General features: G+C 46.4%; 1 long non-coding RNA gene across 1 annotated transcript; it reads right to left on the bottom strand.

Annotated features, from left to right (window-relative positions):
• Positions 1-2,772: 2,772 nt before the first annotated feature.
• On the bottom strand, positions 2,773-16,030 carry LOC122152635. Its single transcript, XR_006164701.1, has 3 exons — positions 15,579-16,030; positions 12,359-12,408; positions 2,773-7,166 (listed from the first exon to the last, which is right to left on the bottom strand). It is a non-coding gene; the product is annotated as an uncharacterized LOC122152635 (long non-coding RNA).
• Positions 16,031-19,561: the final 3,531 nt, after the last annotated feature.

Genomic DNA, 19,561 nt, shown 5'->3' with positions numbered 1-19,561 from the left:
CACCACCATTTCAGATGACTGAATGTGAATGTGAGTGATTTATTTGATTAATTAGTTAGGTAGGTTTCTAGCAACCCTCCACTGCATTTTCTAGAGGCTCCATCCAAAGCCCACTTAAGCCAGTGTAATAAAATCTTTTGCCTACAAAGGGCCTTCAGATAAATCCGTGGGCATGTGCCAAGGGTTAAATTCTGTTTCAACTTATGCTGGGTCTACTCCGCTGCAGTCCTCGGTGATTTCACTGGAGTTATTCCAGATTATCCAAAATGAAGGCTAACATGAGCCAGCCCTGCGAACACACACCTGACTGTGCAGAGGAGATATTTCCAAAGATAACCACCCTCAGGGACAATATTTTTTCCTGCAGTAGCATTCCCCTGCTCCCTGCTCCTCCCAGGGTGGGAGAGAGCCCTGGAAAATACTTTGGGGGGCAAATAATGGGGAGGGAGGTGAGCTCTAAGCAGCACAGTTCCCCCCAAAGATGTTACACTATTTACATCAACTGGAACAGAGTGGTTTGGCTGACATGGAATGCCATCTCCCTATCCTGGGTGGGCTAGCATCCCTCCAGAGCTGTGATCTCATTTCTCCCACCTTCGCAGAAGTACCCCCATCTGATACCCTCATGATGACTGTTTGCTGCTTCCACCTTTTCCCCAGGCTCCATGTGGGCAGGCATCTCTCTCCCCGTGATCCAACCCTCTTCCCTGAAATGAAAAGCTGAAGGGGGTTGGTGGTTGCAACCAACCATCCCATTGTGCTGGGGTGGCATGTGTGGCACACCCATCCCCGTTGCATCCCCATCTCCCCACTCCGTCACCCTGCGAGGTCCCCAGCCCTCCTAAGCACCATGGGGGAACCAGGGACAGCTGGAGAAGGAGGATGGCAAACGTTGGTGGTCCCTTTTGGGGACAGATCCTTCAGGTCGGGGCAGGTCCTGGGGTCTGGCCACAGGCAGCACTGCAGCCAGGGACAGCCACTACGGCTGGATGCAGGTGGCCACGATGCCAAAACGCAGGCAGCTGTCTTCCCCAACAAGCCAGCTTGCCATCGTTTTACATTTCCACTCACAGCACATGGCTGTTTGGGGAGGAAGGAGAGGGTCTTTATCTTATTTTCATTTATTGGCAGCAAAGGAAGAGAAACCCCCCTCAGCCCTCCTGCACTATGCAACAGGGATGGGAGCTGCGCTCCCTCGTTTCTGAGCCCAGGAAGGTAATTGCCTCTCTTGCTCCAATCCCTGAGAAACCTTTAATATATGTCTCCGCCAACTTTGAGGCCTTGTCCAATCTTGACAAATTGTAGTGGAACAAATCCTGTTTGGTTGTAATACAGCGATTCGAGGGAAGATGAATTCGAGAGAGATGGCAGGTCCCGCGCAGCCGTTTAATGTATTTTGGCTGGGGGTGCTCGGCAGCAGCAGAAGAGGTGAAGCACGATGCTCAAGAAATGTCCCCCTGCATGGGGAGGGACAGGTCAAGACCCCAGCCCGGATGCTGGCAGGGACGGAAGGAAATTCCTCGGGGACATTCTTCTCCATCAGCCAGTGCATGCAGGGAACTTCAGCTATGTTCCCAAAAAAATGCCTTTGTAAACGAGGCGGGTAGTTGTCCCCATCTCACCAGGGAGGAACGTGGCGATAGTTATTCCTTCCTCGACATGTCTCTTGAGGACTTCATATCATCCTCCCTCCACCCCAGGATCCCCTGGCCGTCCTGGGATTTATTTTTAAACTGAGCCATCCAGAGGAGATGCCCGGGGTGGGGAGAGGCATTGCCATCAGCTGTTGATCATATGTTTGTCCAGGAGAAAAAGCATCTATCAGATGGCCAAGTTATCCCCCAAATGGACCAGGGACTTGGGACCAAGACCTAATCCCACCAGCTGACATGGAAACTGAAGGACATCAGAAATCTCCTGCCAGATTCAGTCTTATTACTTATACCAAAAAAAAAAAAAAAAAAAAAAAAAAAAGGCATGAATCTGGGGAGAAGGGGAAAGAATTTTCACATTATCATATACATAGTCATATGCATATAAAGCTGGAATTTGATTTTTGACAATTAAAGCAGCCTATAGGATTGCAGGAAGAGGATATTTCAGTTTTAAGACAGTAACAGAATTGTGCTTCTAACAGCCTTCTGCATACAGGTATAACCTATTTGTCAGGAGATGAGTGTTAGTCCCCATTGCAGAGCAAATAAAAGAAAATCCAAAAATGTACCACATCAGGAAATTGACAGGGAATAAGCTGTTTTACTAAATCTATGACGGAAAATATATGGAGCGATACTGCCAGTATTAGATTGGGTCACAGTTTCAAATTCCCTATCCTGCTTCACCCCAAATCAAGATATATGTATTTATTTATAAAAATAAGAGATATGCATAGGCACACATGTATGTATTTATAATTGTATGTGTGTGCATGTGTATACATATATATACATAAGAATTTTTATGAAAGGAACAATCTTAAAATATTTCTTAATCCATCTATGCTTTGATTTTTCTGCACATTGAAATGTACTGTAAATCATAAAATCATAAAGAACCTCTCTGACTTGATTGAAATGCCACCCCAGTGCCATACAAATACAGGGATGAAATCTATGTGTCCTTCCAAAAGCTGTTTTCTCCCAATTTCTGTTGAGTTGGCCTCTCCCAACTGAAATCTCCCATCTGAACATGTTCAACAAGCTCTGTTCACTTAATGCAAATTATATAAAAATTTGATATTTCTTTTAGATGTTTAATGCTGTTTTGTTTTTGTTTGTTTGTTTGTTTTTTTTTAACAAGGGAAAACTAGAAGAGGACACACATTCAGATGGTTTTCAGACAGAGCCTTTTATTCCACAAACCTGTCTCAGAATCATTTGGCCAAGTTTTGTCATCATTAGACCCAAACAGCAAATATCATAAATATGTCTGAGACCAGGATTTACATCCTCACTTTGCCTAACCTATTATCAAGAAGGAACATTAACAGAAAAACTTTCTAACTACTAGTTTACACAATTAATTCTTCCTCAATTTTTGGTTTGCATTCGTACTGATAAAGATCAAGATTTACCTAAGTATTTTTGATCTACAAATCTTCATTTGTTAATTACTGAAGAGAATTTTCTGTTGCAATGAAATTATTAAGAACATGCTTTTTCTGATTCTGATTAAATAGCAAGGTTGGATGACTATATTGGCAGAATACACAAATCTGATTTTATGTTTCCTCCTCAAAAGTGTTAGTTGTGGATATTTGGGGAAAGATTATATGAAATAGAGCAAGTGCAGCACAAGCCTTCCCCGAAGAAATCATCCCAGCTCCCTGCAATGAGCGGGTTACAGATCACCAAAGTTGTGGGTTGCTCTGATCTCTCTGTTTTCAGGGACATCAAGACAAATTTCTTACTGAAAAGTGAGAATTTTGACTATTCAGAATGCGATTCCTTTTTTTTTCAAGGAATATTCTGCAAATTATGGATAATCGCATGTTGAAAGGCTCAGCCTTGCACAGGCATCTCTACCTGGAGATTCTCAGACGAGAAACAGCTAGAAATGAGGCATGCACAGAAAGTTTGTTTGCAGGGTTTTTGACGCTGCTTGCTCTCCCCGTGGGGGAGGCAGACTCTGCTGCAGAAACCACCTTGTCCTTTAGGGTTTTAGAGGCCCTGGCACAGGAGGACCCTTTTGCCAAGGCTACAAAATGCAGCTGATCATTGGGTTGTTTCACAGATGTAAACGAGCAGAATTTGAGTACCTGACTGCAGAGCAGTTTTACTTATTAGCTTGTGGTCAAATTCAGCGCAATTATGTGGTGAGATATTGGAATGTGGTCTGAGCTTTACCCACAGTGGCACTATTTGTTTGAAACCGAAAGCAATCGGAAGGAAAACAAGCTATCTGGCCACAGACCATTGAAAGCAATAGGCAGTTGCAAGGTCAAAAGCTTTGGCTGCCTGAAGTGAATTTAGGAGAGAGGGGAAACTGCTACAGCATTTATGAAATTCAGGCAGTAAAATAAATACTGGAGGGCAGAGCTGGTGGATGCTGCCCACAACATCAAGGCACTGTTTATAGCCATTGGGGTGGATGCAATTTTTTTAGCGACACAATTAATTCTGGTCAAAATAGGGAGAGTGTCAACAGCTTGCGTAGAAATGTGATATAAAACATTTTTTAGATTGTGCATGTTCGGTGTCTGTAAGCACACAAGGGATGGGAGGAGGGATAGGGGATGAGGGCCTTTTTACTGTACATCCCTCCTGATCTTGAGCTGAGAAATTTGGGGAAATATCTGAGCAGTCCTCCCAAGGGAATGCCAGACTCCATCTCCATCATGTGGGAGGCTCTAATCCTGAGGCACACTGCATCCTCAATGACATAGGGCACTAAGATTATTTCTAAATTACCACCTCCTGTTCAAACAGCCCACATTTGCTCTCCACAGGCACCAGGTCCACTGGTAGCTCCCTGGTCTCCAAGACATCCAAACAGAAGCAAAGTTGAAATAAAGACTCATCTCTCCCTACCCAGATACTGGGCTTGGTTTGGGTCTGCTTTGTTGTGTCCAACACTTGAATTCCCCTGGGCATGTTCAGATCCTCATGTTGCAAAAATGGAATTGCAAATCCAGATTAAATATTCCTTAATTTCCTAGGTGCCATGCCTCTTTTCCCAATCCTGCCACTATAATGCACATATAAACTAACTTGAGAGGTCCTGAAGGATCTCTTGGACATTAGCTGGTTGAGGAACTGAGATACAACACCCAACTTCCCTAAATCCAGCTTCCCTAACACCATCCAGAGAGCCAGGACTAGAGTCCAGATCTCAGCTGAAGACCCTCCTTCAGCTGCACAATCTCTATTCTTTTCTTGATGCCTTATGAAAGACTCCTAAAAACAGAAAGGTAAAAATCTTTTCTTCGTGGGTCATGAGGATAGACCAATAAGTCCTTAGGCTTAAACCATGGCAGGAGGCTTCGGGTTAGGCGAATGCTTTCTAAAAATGAGGATTTGAGCATTGGGAATTAGACACCCCGTCACCAGAGGACTGAAAAAGAAGTTGGGCAGGAAAAGCCGATAAACTGCCACTCTCAGGAAACTTATTGCATAAGTATGACCCATCACATGTCCCATATATCAATTGGCAGTCCAGAAGGGAAATATGGCAGCCCTGCTGTCCCTAGACAGAGCAGGGAATGCGGCAGGCAGCGTCAGATGAGGACTGAGGAGACAGCCGAGTTAGGCTGCAGTGATGGACGAGCTAGAGGAATGGGTGAAAAATGGGAGCAAAGGCTAAGGAACCTTAGCCACGGCGAAAAGAACTCAGCAAGACCAGCACGACCCTGTTCATCCCCATCTCTGGGTGTTGCTCAGAGTCCATAAATCTACATAGCCACGGATTTTTTCTGGCTGTCAGGGGAGAGGGAAGGGAGACGTACTTTATTTCTAGTCCCAGTGCTTTTGATGAGCTGCAGTATTGCCCTTCATACTCCTCCAGTCTCAATAAACCTGGCTAATTAGCATCCTGACCACTCAATTAATTAGGCAGTACACTTAATTATGACAAACTACATTATTCGCTATAGCCCAGAGTCCAATGGACATTAGCGTCAGGTTATGTTCAGTAACAATTTGATTTGAGAGGGAGTTTATTGACCAGAAAAGACATATGATGAGATTAAAATAATCAGTAGAACTAGCTCAGTGCTATTGGCTTGTCGTAGCTGTGGGCTTGGGTTATAAAGACATCGAGGATGGCCAAATTAGTTGCTTCATTCTCATTAAGAGCCACTGCATAAATGGAAAGATATTGGCAGAGTGGGAAGGGAGAGGCAGCCAAGCTACACGAGGGTCTCAAATAAGATGCAGGACAGTGGGTTTGGTTTGGCTGCTTCTTTCTCTTGGTCATGACCCTGCTCTTTGCCAAAGATAAAGGAGAAGCCCAGAGACTTTACTGCTCCTATAGCACAGAAGAATAAGACTTGCCCATATACAAACCTCTTTTGGGAAGGCAACAGCCATTTTCCCCCGCAAAATATCTGTCACTCTTTCTGAATAGATGGCATTGACCTGCCAGTGTCCCAGTGGGAGTCACATACATAGTCAAAGGGCTGACCTAACCCAACAAGGGTGCATCTGCAGAGCTGCGCTGGAGCAAGCCAGGCTGATCTTTACTGCCCCTCCACCCTGCTCATCTTCTAGCAGGAGTGCCCAGCACTGCTGATCATCACAGCATGCACAGGAGTGCATGGACCAGAAAGGGGATGGGGCCCAGGTTTTGGTCCATCCCATCTGTCTTGAGAGCATCCCATGCAAGAAGATGGAAGGTGACATGCAAAAGGCTTTTGTTGTAAGGGTAAATAGGATTGATGGGCAGCGTGAACTAAGGAATTCAAGTCAACATGAGCACAAAATATTGGGGGTGGTTCAGGGTCCTTCAGTAATGCTGCTAAACCTCCCCTTTTCTCCCCAACTCAGCTAAGCAGCAAAACTACTATTCTGCCTTTTTTTTTTTGATACTGCCTGTTGCTTCAAGAGTGATCACAGACAATTCAGGCAGACGTAGGAATGAACTCTTCATTGCAGGTTTAATTCCAATGCAGATGATGGGCTCTGTGGGTTTTTAAAGGTAGTTCCTGACCTAAAAACCTGGCTTGCAAGCACAACCTTGCACTTCTCAGTCAGCCTTGATGTTTTCCCCAGAAAGGGTCTATGGCAGCCTCCAGGTCATGTCAGTCATCTGTGGTTACTCTTCCCCAGTTCACCAGCCAAGGATAAGCCCAGCAGAAAGGCTGATGTTGCCATCAAGACTTCGTGCAGAATGTGGGATCTGCCAGCATCCCCAAAGGCTGTGCGCTTCACCACCAAAAACACTGACCTGCTGCAAGTCTTGACTGGCACCAAGACAACAAAAGTACTTTTATTGAGGTGAAGAGTTTTGAGAATCCCTGTAGATGTGGACGAGGGGTGAAAGAACCACAGCTGGCCCCTTGGAAAAGGAGCATATACATTACAGTATCAAAGACAGAGAGTGGGTTCTTCTTGGATTTTCTTTTCCTCAGAATCAAGAAACAGGGAGAATAAGGCCCTTCTCTTTGAATTCAGAAATGTATTTTCTCCACCAGTATTAGCCCGGAGTCAGTTTCCTGATTCAAGGCTCTTCTGTGGAAAGAAATCAGTGAAATGGTCAGAACAGGGAGAGCTGGAACACACCTAAGCTGAGTGATATGCACATCATCAAGTCAAGGGATAATCCCCATGAAAAACAAAACAAAACAAAACAAAGCAAAGCAAACCAAAACCAAACCAAAAAAAAAAAAAAAAAAAAAAAAAACAAAAAAACAAAACAAAACAAAACAAAAACAAAACAAAACAAAACAAAAAAAAAAAAAAAAGAGAAAGATTATTCCTCAGTGAGGGGAAGGAAAAAGAAGAGATTCACTGGGAAATCAGATTCGGCTCTTGGCATTTCCATCACAGCTTTGTTCTCCCAATATCTCCTGGTTACAGTGGCCAAAAAGGTGGGAGCAGCCTACAGTTGTGGACTTTTTCCATCATCCTCAAACTCTGCAGATTGAAGTTTTCACAGAAGTGTTCCTTCCCAGCTGGAAAAGACACACCAAAATGCCATTTTCATGGCAGTTTGGATGGGACCATCCTGCTCCAGGAGACAAGAAGTTCAGCCACAGAGATATGGGTTGCCCTCAGGACCAAGGAAGGGGGTCAGCTTTAGTTTATTCATCATTAGGGATGTTGTCCATCCCAGGTCACACCTGAGTATCTCACCACAGTACAAAGCTGTCCCCAGTCACTCTTAGTCCTTTCCCTCCCATTCCCATTTCCTTCCCAGGTTCACCAGGAGATGTTCATCATCCAGATCTCTTAGCTTGGCACATGCAAAGTGGAAACTTTCCACAGGACAATGAATCAGCCATATCTGAAGAGAGTTTCCCAAAAGATTGTACCTGCTGCACAGTTTCCCCCCAGCTAGTTTTTCCTCCTAAATTGTGCAGAAGTTTAAAATACTTGATTATATTTGATTTGATGAAGGAGGAGGTATTATTATTTTAAATTTCTTCATACATTTTTTTGACTTTATTTGACATAAACATTTTCCTGTCCTGTAGAAACATACTTGTCCCTCATCAGAAACTTAGGAATCAGAGAAGAAAATAAACTTAGTTATTTTTAAAAGGCTTTCCTGTGTGAAAGAATATAGGGGGGGAAATATTCATATTCATCCTCAAAAAACAAATATAGATTCTATATCAATTTTCAATGACTTGAAATGTGATTGGAAGTCTAGGAGTCTGGTCAAAGGCAGAGTTAAGGCTCTTTGGATACTGGGAAACTTTACACCTTAACATATTGGATTTCTTTTAAGTTTAACATTAACTCTGCATGTCTAGGTTTATAGCCCTTGGCTCCAGGATAATTCTAATATCCCTGTAATTTATTTTGCCATAATTACTGATATGCACTGCCAACTTTAACTGTGTTTTAGGACTGGTGCCACAGTCCCATGAGAGAAGGTGGTGATCCCTTATGTTGTGAATGGCCTGGTCCCATTCAGAAAAAATAATAGGCACACATAATTTTCTCAAAATGACTCCAGTCTAAGGACAGGGCCAGCTTCAGTCCTATCGGGAACAACAAGGGGACCAACACTTTAGAGAGAGGGAGGTCTTCGTCCTAGTGAATGATTGAAGGGGAATATTTCAGTTATAAGGAGTAATGGAGAAGAGGAGGAATAGCCATTAGTCTTAAAGAAAGCCTATTCGAATACAGTGCATGCCCAGTTCTGAATGGAGCCTCAGCAATACACGGGGTCCAGGTCTACCTTATTCTGCTATCAAGATCACTGAGGGCAAAGAAAAAAAATAATTGGCACCTGACACCAGTCTAAATTACTATTACATTCCTGGGCTAATGAACAGGTTTCCTGTTAATTCTCATAAAACATCACCAGTTCCCACAGAGCAAGGACTGTGATTTGGGAAGGACTGGACATATTCTGTGCATGGGGTAGGGAAGCTTTAGATCTCTGTTTCTTAGAAACAAATGTCAGCTGCTGCCTCTCCTGTGAGATGTGTATGCATAGGCTCTACATACGTGGGCTGCACTGACTTTATGTTTGCCTGGCTCGTGGTCTCCAACTGGTGTTGACCCCTGGGGTTTGGGACAGCCTGGCCCCAGGGCTGACACCTCACACACCCGGACTGTTCTTCCCACAACAACATCTCATGCAGGCAGGAATTTAGCACAGCGTCCAGGTAGGACTGCATCCAGAGGTAGATCCATAGATCCACACCCTCGAGTAGCATCACATCCAGGTGCACGAGAACCTGTCCTGTGCTCTGCCAGAGAGAAACTCCATGCCTTTCCCTAGATGTGACCTTCCTAAGCTGCTCTCTAACTCCATCTCCTCTAACACACTTTGCTACAGCGTGGTCTCAAGCATGAGGAAAGCAAGCACTTGACATGAGAGTGCAACCCTCCTCTGGGCTACTAAATTAGCAAAGTGTTTGACACATACAACCTCCAGCGTGGCTTCCATGTAGTGTCCCAACCAGAATTCACATGATGGCTACGCTTATCACAGCTCGCTGTGAAGAGTTGAGGCCACCTCAAGCTATCCAGGCTTGGCAGAAGCAGCGTTGTAAATGCTTGTCCCAGATGGAGAGGACATTTGCTCAGGCTAACCTGCGCTCAGTAGTTCCAGGAGCTGTCTGAACCATGAATACCTCACAACATGTCTCAGAATCCCTGGTTCCATCCCCAGAAAACAGATGCAAAACTCAACTACATGGGCCCAAGAGCAACACATTTCATTTTCTCATGAATGATTTCCCATGGGTAAGGAAATCTGGACCAAACAGAGAACTGCTTTAGCTCTGTGAAATGGAGGGAGATGGATGGGTTGATAGACAGAGACACTCACATGAGAAAATCTAAGACCTTCATTTCTCTTAACAGCTAATTTGCAGAAATGAAGCCCAGGAGAAAATGCTGAACTCAGAGGTAATCCCTCAGTGAGGATGAGACACAAATCAGGAGATAGGAAGAGGATTGCTCTTCTCCCCAGATCTCTGCTTCAAATGGTACAAAGACACCAGTTGGACTACACGTAGCTATAGAGTTTATCACTCACTAATCTCCCAGAGAGCAGAGCTTGGGGAGAAGTTTTCTTACTGAAAATCTCTTATAGCCAAAAAATGGAGTTTTAATGATATTGAAGCATTTCTCAGATACATTTCAATTTCACTGAATTTTTGGTGCTTAAGTTCCCTTCTTAATTCCAAGAAATTAAAAATAGAATGAAATGCATTAAAAGAGACATTTTCATTTTGCAGCTGGGAACAACTATTCAAATTCATTTTGAAAAAAAGGCAAAACTTACAGCCAACTTGGAGTGTTCCTAATTGAAACAAAATATTGCAGCCTGCTCACAACCAAACATCTCAATTGACCAAAGACAATTTTTTCCAAATAGTCAATCTGCTGAAGTACATAAAGAAATATTCATTTCCATTCCAATCCAATTTCAAGAATACTGATGTTTTTATATCTGCCCTGCTTTAAGAACAGACCCAGAATATCTGCCTCTCCAAATTTCCCTTCTGGGTTTCTGCTGCTCTCCCTGCAGCCCCATCTCCCACTGGATGAACCCACCGATTTGGCCAGGCTGGTTGCATCGCTACCAAGGGCACTGCACACCAGCAGCCATGTTCATCCCCCCACGACTTCAGTCCATCCCCAGCTTCAGCTGATCAGCTTCAACCCCCCTCCAGTCCCTTATACTCACATGGTGCTGGCTCGGGCACCAATTCCAAAGAGACTTGGGCCAACAGCTTCAAATCTGGGATGGACTGTTTCCCAGTTCCCTTCTCCCAAGCAAGGATTGCTGGCTGCACCTTACTCACAGATAATCAGATCATGCTATGGCTTATTTTTCGCTCGAGCACAGCTCCTCATTCTGGCATTGAATTCAGCCACAGAGAAAGCTTTGCCATGGACTTTAAGACAGGACAACGGCAGGGGAACATTTTTTTTTTTTTTCAGAGATGCTCTGAACATGGAGCCTTTCAAAGGTTCATCCCTTGAGGTCCCTCTTGCCTGCAGAGAAGGACCCAGAGGGAAGGGCCATCATCTGGCCAAGACTGGGCTGTCTCGTTGTCAAGTGCAGCACACTCAGGATTTATCTGCTGGATGGTTTGCGTGGCAAGGTGTGGGCAGGAGAATAACAGGAGTCAAGGACTTCTCCCCAGCCACATCTACCCAGCACCTTGGTATGAGCAGCTTTTCCCTCCAAGCCCATCCTCCTGCCCTACCCAAAGTGTTCAACAGAAGTGCTACTGACTGCCTAGAAACTGGAGAGACTCGGGCAGCCTGGGACATTAAAAGGGAAGAGATTTCATTTGTTTTATGGTTTTTAATGACAGCATTTCACCCACACCATCTCTTCAACCACTTCTCATCTGAAAAAGTCACTCCACCTCACCAGCTCCAAATATTATCCTGTGTATGAAGCAGGAAAATTGGGAAGGCAATCATGGGTGGATTCCTAGAGCACCTCTTGAAGCAGCACCGCATCCAGACCAGCTATGGGCAGGGGAGGAAAATACGTCAGTGAGGTAACACGAGTCCGGTCCACAATCCCACCACCCTCATGATCACAGACTGTAGCCTGTGGTAGCTGATCCGTGGCCATTCTCCTCTCCCAGCGGCTTGCTGTCTGCGGCATCTCCACACTCTGCACCCAAAGGTGTTAACGGCTGAGCATAGCTGTGCCGTAACACCCTGGCTACCACAGAAACCATCACAGAGGTACCACTGCCCACTACTCCCAGGGCTGATTCAGCTTACAAAATGCAGCCTGGAAGGGAGCTCAGACCCCTCACAGCACCACGCCACCCTTACTAGGGTGCCCATGCCCCACAAGTCCCTGAAGCAACCAGAGGGACCACGCACAGAGAGCTGGCGTTGAGCCATGGTCCTTGCTGTCAGTCAGAGAGGGCTGAAAGCCACTTTGGAGGTCTGCTTTTTGCTCCCCGCAGAGTGCACCCATGCCAAAGAGGAGGAGGGAATGGTGCAGAGTCCGTGCGTGGGCCTATCCCAAGTCTGGGAAGGCTAATAGTCACTTTTTAAAGGAATACACAAAACCAGAACTGACCGGAGTAAATTCAACATAGCAATAACTGATGGAAGCCACCCCATGCTGCTGTAGTCAGGAAGACGAGCAGTAGGAGCACAGAATCTCTTTCTCCTTTGACTTTACAAGGTTCAGAGCATGAAAGAGCCTCTCTTCTAGGTGTTACTATTACCCACATCATTAAATGCAGCAATCCCCCCACCTGGGATTCCTGGAGAGCAGCTCCCATGAAGGACATAGGCCACGGTCCTGCTAGAAACAAGATATATAATGCAAAGTGAGTGCAAAAAGGTGCCTGCAGGAGAGGCAATCTTCACCGTCGGCTTCATCCAAGTGGAGAGCCTGATGGTGGTCAACAACAAAAAGCATCCAACAGGCAAAGTAGAAACTCATGATAAAGGGTGAAAATGGGGGAAGTGAGTTTGCAAAGGAGACAATATAACAAAGAAGGCAAATTTGGTAACTGGTAGAAAAGGGAAGAAAGGGATAAGGGACATATCGCCTTACAGAGCAGGAGGCACTGAAGAACATTCTTCAGAGCTCTGTGGGCTGCAGAGGCACAAGAAGCAATAATTTGCTCTACTGACCATTTGGGAGGGGGGAGAGGCCCGTGACACGGTCCTCTCTCTGTCTCATTCCTTCTCTCCCTCCCTCCCTCTCAGACAATCAAGTGAATTAAGTTTGCAGAGTTACGTAGGAGGCATTGGGCGTCAGATACAATTACTCACCCGCTGCATCATAATTACTGCAAATGGTCCATTAAAGGAAAATTATCATCAATATGATATTATCAGACAGCGGGTAAATGAATAAAGGAAAGTGCTTATTCTTCCATTGTCCTGTTAATAGAGACGTCTTTGAAATTGATAATGTGAAGGATGCCACCTCACTGGGGACTGTGGGCCAGAAGGGTGCCGTGGGGAACTGTGGGTGTTGACACACAAACAGGACCCACCTTTTGGGATGGAGGTACAAATGCAGATGTTCACCTTCCTCTGATTGTCCAAGCAGTGGAGGAGGAGAATAGACTAGGACTATTGGGCAAGGCGTTATCTCTGTTCAGGACACCACTGTCCCTTTGGCCCAAGGGATCCAGGATCATATTCTGCAAATGGTCCTTCAAACTCAGTGCCAACAAACTTCAAGGGACACAAATCCAATCCAACATGCAAACCCAGACCTGGGCCAGATCATTAACACAACCTTGCTCTTAGGAGACCTTTTCCTCGATGGCTGCACCTGGAGATGAGGGGATCAGAGTTTCTCATCATGAAAGCACTTTTGCACTCATCATGATGAAATCAGGCCACAACTGCAGAAAAGCATCAACTAATTGCAGCTCTGGATCAGCAAAAGCGATGGTTTTGTGCACTGTTGGGCTCTGAGTGTTGGATATCTGTAAAAAGCTCAACCTTTACCTTCACAACTGGGAACTGGTATTTTAGAGTTAGAGGGTTGGGGACAACTGTGCTGGAACAATGAGTGACACATGCCCAGGACAATATGAGGTGTCCTGCTGAATGATAAAAATAAGGAGAAAAGTAGATGAGATCTGGCTCCTGTGGATCACCAAGAGGTGTCCTGGATGCTCAGACCACCCTAATAAAGTCTGTCGGCATGACACAGCCCAATTATCTGGCTGGGAATTCCCAAGGTTTAAGGCAGGTTTGGGGCTGTAGCACCCAGTATTATGGTTGCAACAGTCTCTTCAGCCCTTCAAAATGGTGATCAAAACACACAGAGCACTGCAGGGAAAGAGAGCAGGGTCCTTCCAGAGCAGACAACATGGGCCTTGCAGCTAGCATATCTGGATTTTGAATAGTTACTGCTGCAGAGGAATAATGCAAGAAAGGTCAAATCTCTTGTTTCATGCATTAAGACAGTGGTTTTCCACCTGAGGCCCCCAGGCCACAAAAGCTAAGTCTACCCTAGGAAATTCTATGAGTGCAGAACTATTTTCTAGCAGTAAGGCCCAAACCTTTCAGCCTTACCAATGTAGGCAGTGGAATTCCAGCAGTCTGTGAAGTTCTGCTAATTAACACTGGCTAGTTAATTACAGTAGACATAGCCAAATGTTAGTTCTGAGTGATTTTTGAAGAGTAAATAAGTAAAGAACCTGCTAACTAGCAGTTTACATTTACTAGATTAGAGGTCTGAACTTCCACGAGAATAATTTAAGGGCCACAAATTTAAATACATAAACAAATCCTGCTGCAGCAAACTTTTTCCTGGCAGGAGTCAGAATGAAGGTCCATGGGATGCATTATACCATCTCGGTTCCTTGTGGGCTCTCTTGAGCTATTTCCAGCTGAACTATTTCTGAATCTGCATATACAGAATTTGGGGGAAAACACACCAAACTTTTTCCAGCTTCCTTGCTTCCACATCTGGGAGACCTCTTGTGCAATCAGATGCCTCCAATCCTATAGTAGCTGTGTTTCACACATCATGTCATGGAGATCTGGATAAAAGGTGTTTTGATGGGAACCATCCGGCTAAAAGGTGTTTTGATGGGATCCATCCGGCTAAACAGGGTGTCTGCACTGGAGACACCGCCGTGTCAGACCCCCTTTCCCATTGATGGAGAATGAGTTGTACAGTTAGTGGAGCTGAGAGAAGTTTTCCACTCTTCCTAAAGCAGAAAACTACATCTGAGGAAACAACCTACTTTCTCAGCTCTGTGGATGGCACAGATCTAAACTTCTGGTTGTAACAGGACCATAAACACCCTACTCAGGTGGAGACACCTATGTGAAGACTCTCAAAACAGAAGGGATGGATCCCAGCCTTTAAGTGACTGGTAGGACACCCATGAGCTCCCCCACTCCAGTGAAGTAATATCCAGTTGTTGTGACTCCTGGTCTCACTGTGATAACAATGTGATAACCCATTTGAGTGCCAGGAGCAGCTCAACAGACCCAGAGTCTGGTTGCAACCCCTTGCTCCAAGCTCTAGCATGCAGCGTTTTCACCTGGCTATTTACAGTGTCCTTCTCTCATCTTCCTCCAGAAATCTTTCTTAGCATGAAGGGAGATGGGACATTGTGGCCCTAAATTATCACAAGGTCTACACTGCAACATGCACATCCTCATGTGAAAGCACGGTCTGAACCATAATGAGACCCGCTTGAAAGAGAAGGAAGTGCACTAGGACACTCTTGACCCTTGGAGGCTGCTGTATGCCCCATGGTCTGCCCATTAGCAAGCTGGTGGGTCCACCTCTAGCACTGGGAGACATTATCCACATCCCTAGAACTGTGATCAGGCGCAGACTGGGATGTCCACGAACAAGCAAGAGATGTCACTTGCAAGAGGTGGAGCGGTAGCAAAGCCAGCCAGAGCCAGCCCCAGCTGCAGGACCAAGGAGCATCCTCAGTTTAGTTGCCTAACAGACGCCCGGCGAGAAGCACTAGAAACACTCACCGCTTACACGCTGCTGAGGTGACCTGCTATAACAGGGCTGCCTTTTCCCTCCTCCAGCACATCGGTGACCAGACACTGGGGTGACAAGGACCCTTGTAAGGCCATGGTGAGGTAGATGGACTCTGCCTGGGGCAACCAGTCCCACTCTCTGGTTCTTCATGCTCTGCCAAGAGTCCTCTGTCCCAAGAGGGCCTGAGATAGGTAGCCTTCACAGAAGAGTGAGCATCTGGCCAGAGCAGGAATACGCCTGCGGGGCCAGGTTTGGTAAAGCGGCACGGAGCTGCATCGGTCTCAAGTGTAGAAAATAGTCAGTGAAGGGAGTAAAGCGGATCTGCTGCTATTCATTTCACAGCTGTAGTGGGATTAGTGGAACGAGGGCGATGGGGTAAGCTGCCCCTTTTATCTCATTCAAACATGTTGCTAATTCAGCAGAGCACCGCAGCCAGGAGCAGCTCCCAGCCTAATCCACTGTATCATTCTCACCCAGCGTGAAGAAACGAGAATTTTAATCCGCTCCCCACCCCCTCCACCCCATCAGCTGCTCCAGCGGGCTCTGCCTGGCCTAACCAGGCATGGGGACCCACTCCATGCCTGGCACTGCTTCCCCCGGCCCTGTTGACTGGCTCTCTGGGAGCTGGGAGAGGTAGATTCTCAGCTACAGCTCCCACTCTCCGCTTCATGGGCTGAACTGGGCTGTTGGTGGTCCCACGCAACCCCAAGCTCCTGGATGGCCACAGGAACAGAACACCAAGAGCATCAAGGGTAAACGCATCTTGAGAGACTTCAAGTGGCATCTTTGATGTGTGAGTTGGGTTGTTCTAAGAATTTTCTTTCATGTCCAGAAAGATGGCGGTGGAGAGGTGGTGTTTCTGTGTCAATGAGCAAAGCACTATGCAAGGTGCCACAAGGACAAACATTGGCCCAGACAGACCTCCAAACCTGGGAAGTTAGGAAGAGGACAAACCAGCAGATGACAGAGGATGTGGTGTCCAGGGCTCATCATCCTGCAGCTCTCCTTTGAATTCTGCAGGGGAGGTCAGAGCTTCCCTTTTCAGGCAACATCAGCCTCTCAAAGAACATGCAACAAACTGTAAGATGTCTGCCTTCTGCTGGAACCACAGTCCCTGAACCATTTTCCACCACAAGAAATGCCACTTGAGATTCCTCCCTTCTGAAACTCTTCTGCACTCCCAAACCTTTCAGCCATGCCTTTGTTCCCAAGGAAATACTGATCCACAACCCTGTCCCAGGTTTTCACCTGTGAATCTCAAAGCACTGTAAGAACTGAGGGGTCATGGCCTGATGTGGCAGATGGCAAAAGTGAGATGGAAGGGAAGTCTCTGAGCTTCCATAGGTCACACAACTGACAGACTCTGGAACCCCAGCAGAAATACAGAGTCTGAGCACAAAGAAGAACACAGATTTTTTGGCTCTGAACCTTCAAGGCCAGGCCCGAGTATAAATTTTAATTAACAGTCATGATTTTCAAAACCTGGTGTAGAGCTTACACAGATATTTGTCTGGATAGCGGGCACTTATGCCTTGTCCTCACCACTGATATGCTGACATGCATCTAGACATGTCTGAGCACATCAGAACGGACCAACAGCACCTTCCCCAGGTCCCACTGTGTCTCTGATTGTAATGCCTCCAAATTCAGTCTTAAGCACAACTTAGTAAAATTCTTCCAGGCTTGTGTACAACAGGTTAGAGCCAGGAGGGTACCACCACGCCTCTGATTCCTTCTTTGCAACAAGCAGCATCTGCAAACAAGGCGGTGACAGCAGAGCCTCCAAAAGCATCAACATTTATGAACATTGAAGTCAGCTTCAGCCTACTCTGGTTCTGTGGGACATCCCTTGATATCATTGATGTCTAAGTTCCACATATTGTTTCTCTGGCAAAGAGCTAGGATATGCCCCCAGGTTGCCTTGCACTACCTCAAGTGGAGCCCTGCTAGGTCTTTCCTCGCAATGTAGAAGCTCTCCAGAGCTGCCCTGGTTCGAGCCAAGTATGGAGCTGTCAGTGCTGGGATTAGGGGCCACCTGAAACCCTATACAATGTTAAACCAATGTATAAATTGTACTTATTATCCCACCAAACCCCATAGGCACAGGAAAACCTGATGGCTCAGCAAGAGATCATACCACTGATTGAAGAGAGGACGAGAAACAAACGCACAACATAACGTGATAAGTTTTCCTAAATTTCTGTAGCAGTAGTACTGTAGAGAGGATCATGTCTTCAATGTGGGGACTGTATCTAAGAGCTTTTAGATAGGAAGCACTCCTTAACAAAACTGGTGGAAGAATCTCTCCCCCAGGGACATATTTGCCCACTTTCTCCTCTAGAGGAAACAGTAAAAGTGTTTTCTGGTGGAATCTAAAAAAAATAGAGTGGCAAAAATCAGCATCAGCTCAAATCTGGCACGCAGCTCGGGAAATATCAACCAGTTTGGTGAAAGTCTGTCTTCAGGAAAACAGGGCTTCCCTGGGGGGCCTAAAGCAGAGTTGTCCCCACATGTGATGGGAGGCAGAAAGGATGCATAACAGGCTGCTGTACAAGAAAACAGAAGTCCTTGTCCTGAGTTCAGGCATGCCTGACTGTGCAAGGTGAATGCCCTCCTTGCTCTCTTGCGGAGAGAAGATGCACAACCCACAGCAGAGCAAAGCAAGAATGAGAAGCCAACGCCTCTGCCCCACACCAGACCTGGTGCATTGTAGCTACACACAGTCCTAAAACACCTGGAAAATATCCAAGGACAGGTAGATGGATCACAGAGAAGGACTGGGCTGGATGCTCCTTTGCACAGCACCAGGGCAGGCTGAGTCCCTAAATCCCTTGGGGACTGACCCAAAGACGTGGTGCTCACATGGGATAAGTGCCTCAGGGACACTCCACCTGATTTACCATGGGACACCCCCCATCCCTCTCAGGACCTTTGGGATTGAAGCTAAAAAACTCCAGATTCACCCTCCCTGATCCCAACCCCCCTGCCTGGTCCAAGGATCCTCCCCAAATGCTTCCTTCCCCACAAATCCCCTGAACCTCTTCCAATTGCACACCAATAAAAAGTACATTATTAACACCCCTCTGTCTCTGCTCCCTCACGCTCTCTGATGAGCAATGAAACCTCCCTGAATTATGCTGCTCGGCATGCTTACAATTTAATTACATTTAAAGTCAATCAAGAGCTTCTGGATCTGAGTGGCTGTTTAAAGGGTTGGAGGGGAGGGGTGGGAGGAAAGGATGGGACAAAGACCCCCAGAGCTGGTGTGCACACACACACACATACACACAGACACAGAGGCACCTTCTGCAAAATAATTAGCATCAATCTATTTTCTGTCCCTCCTCCCATTCCCCCTCCCCCCTGCCCATTTTGCTGAGCTTTCTGGGGCTTTCTGGGGAGCAGCCCCATAGCAAAGTCCCACAGGGAACCTGGGGGAGGCCAGGGAGGGAGGTGGAGGAGGTCTGGAAAGAGGGGGGATAAGGCAGGCAGCAACAGCCTTCCCTGGTCCCTGCCACCTCCACCCCTGTGTCATTGAGGGATGGCACGCGCCTTGGTTTTAATTAGAAGGCGGTAATTGCCTTGGTGCAGAAAAACATCGTTCGCCCTGGTAGGAAGGGAGAGGGGCTTCAGGCTTGGTTGCCCCCAGGAGCTGGGGGAGGGAGGGTTTCATTGGGTGCTGCTCCAGGAGATGAGGACCTGGATTGAGTGATGAGACTAATCCGTTGCTCCAAGAGGACAAGGGCAACTGGGGTGTCTTAACCCTTGCACCCCCATGCCATGAATAAGACTGCTTGTGTCCAAAATCAGGAGGGGAGACGGTCCAACCTTGGGGCACGGGTAGGTCTGGTGGCTTCCCAGGGTCCCCTGGGGCTCTGCTGTGACTCCCCATTGTGTGTCCCTTTGAGGAGGCTTAGAGCACCCCAAGGAGTGAAACAGGGGGAGGAGAGTCTGTCCACTAGCAGAAATCAAA

This window comes from Tyto alba, unplaced genomic scaffold, assembly GCF_018691265.1.
Source record: "Tyto alba isolate M040663 unplaced genomic scaffold, T.alba_DEE_v4.0 Super-Scaffold_9, whole genome shotgun sequence".
Classification (NCBI taxonomy): domain Eukaryota; kingdom Metazoa; phylum Chordata; class Aves; order Strigiformes; family Tytonidae; genus Tyto; species Tyto alba.
This window is presented reverse-complemented; position numbering and strand designations above follow the sequence as displayed.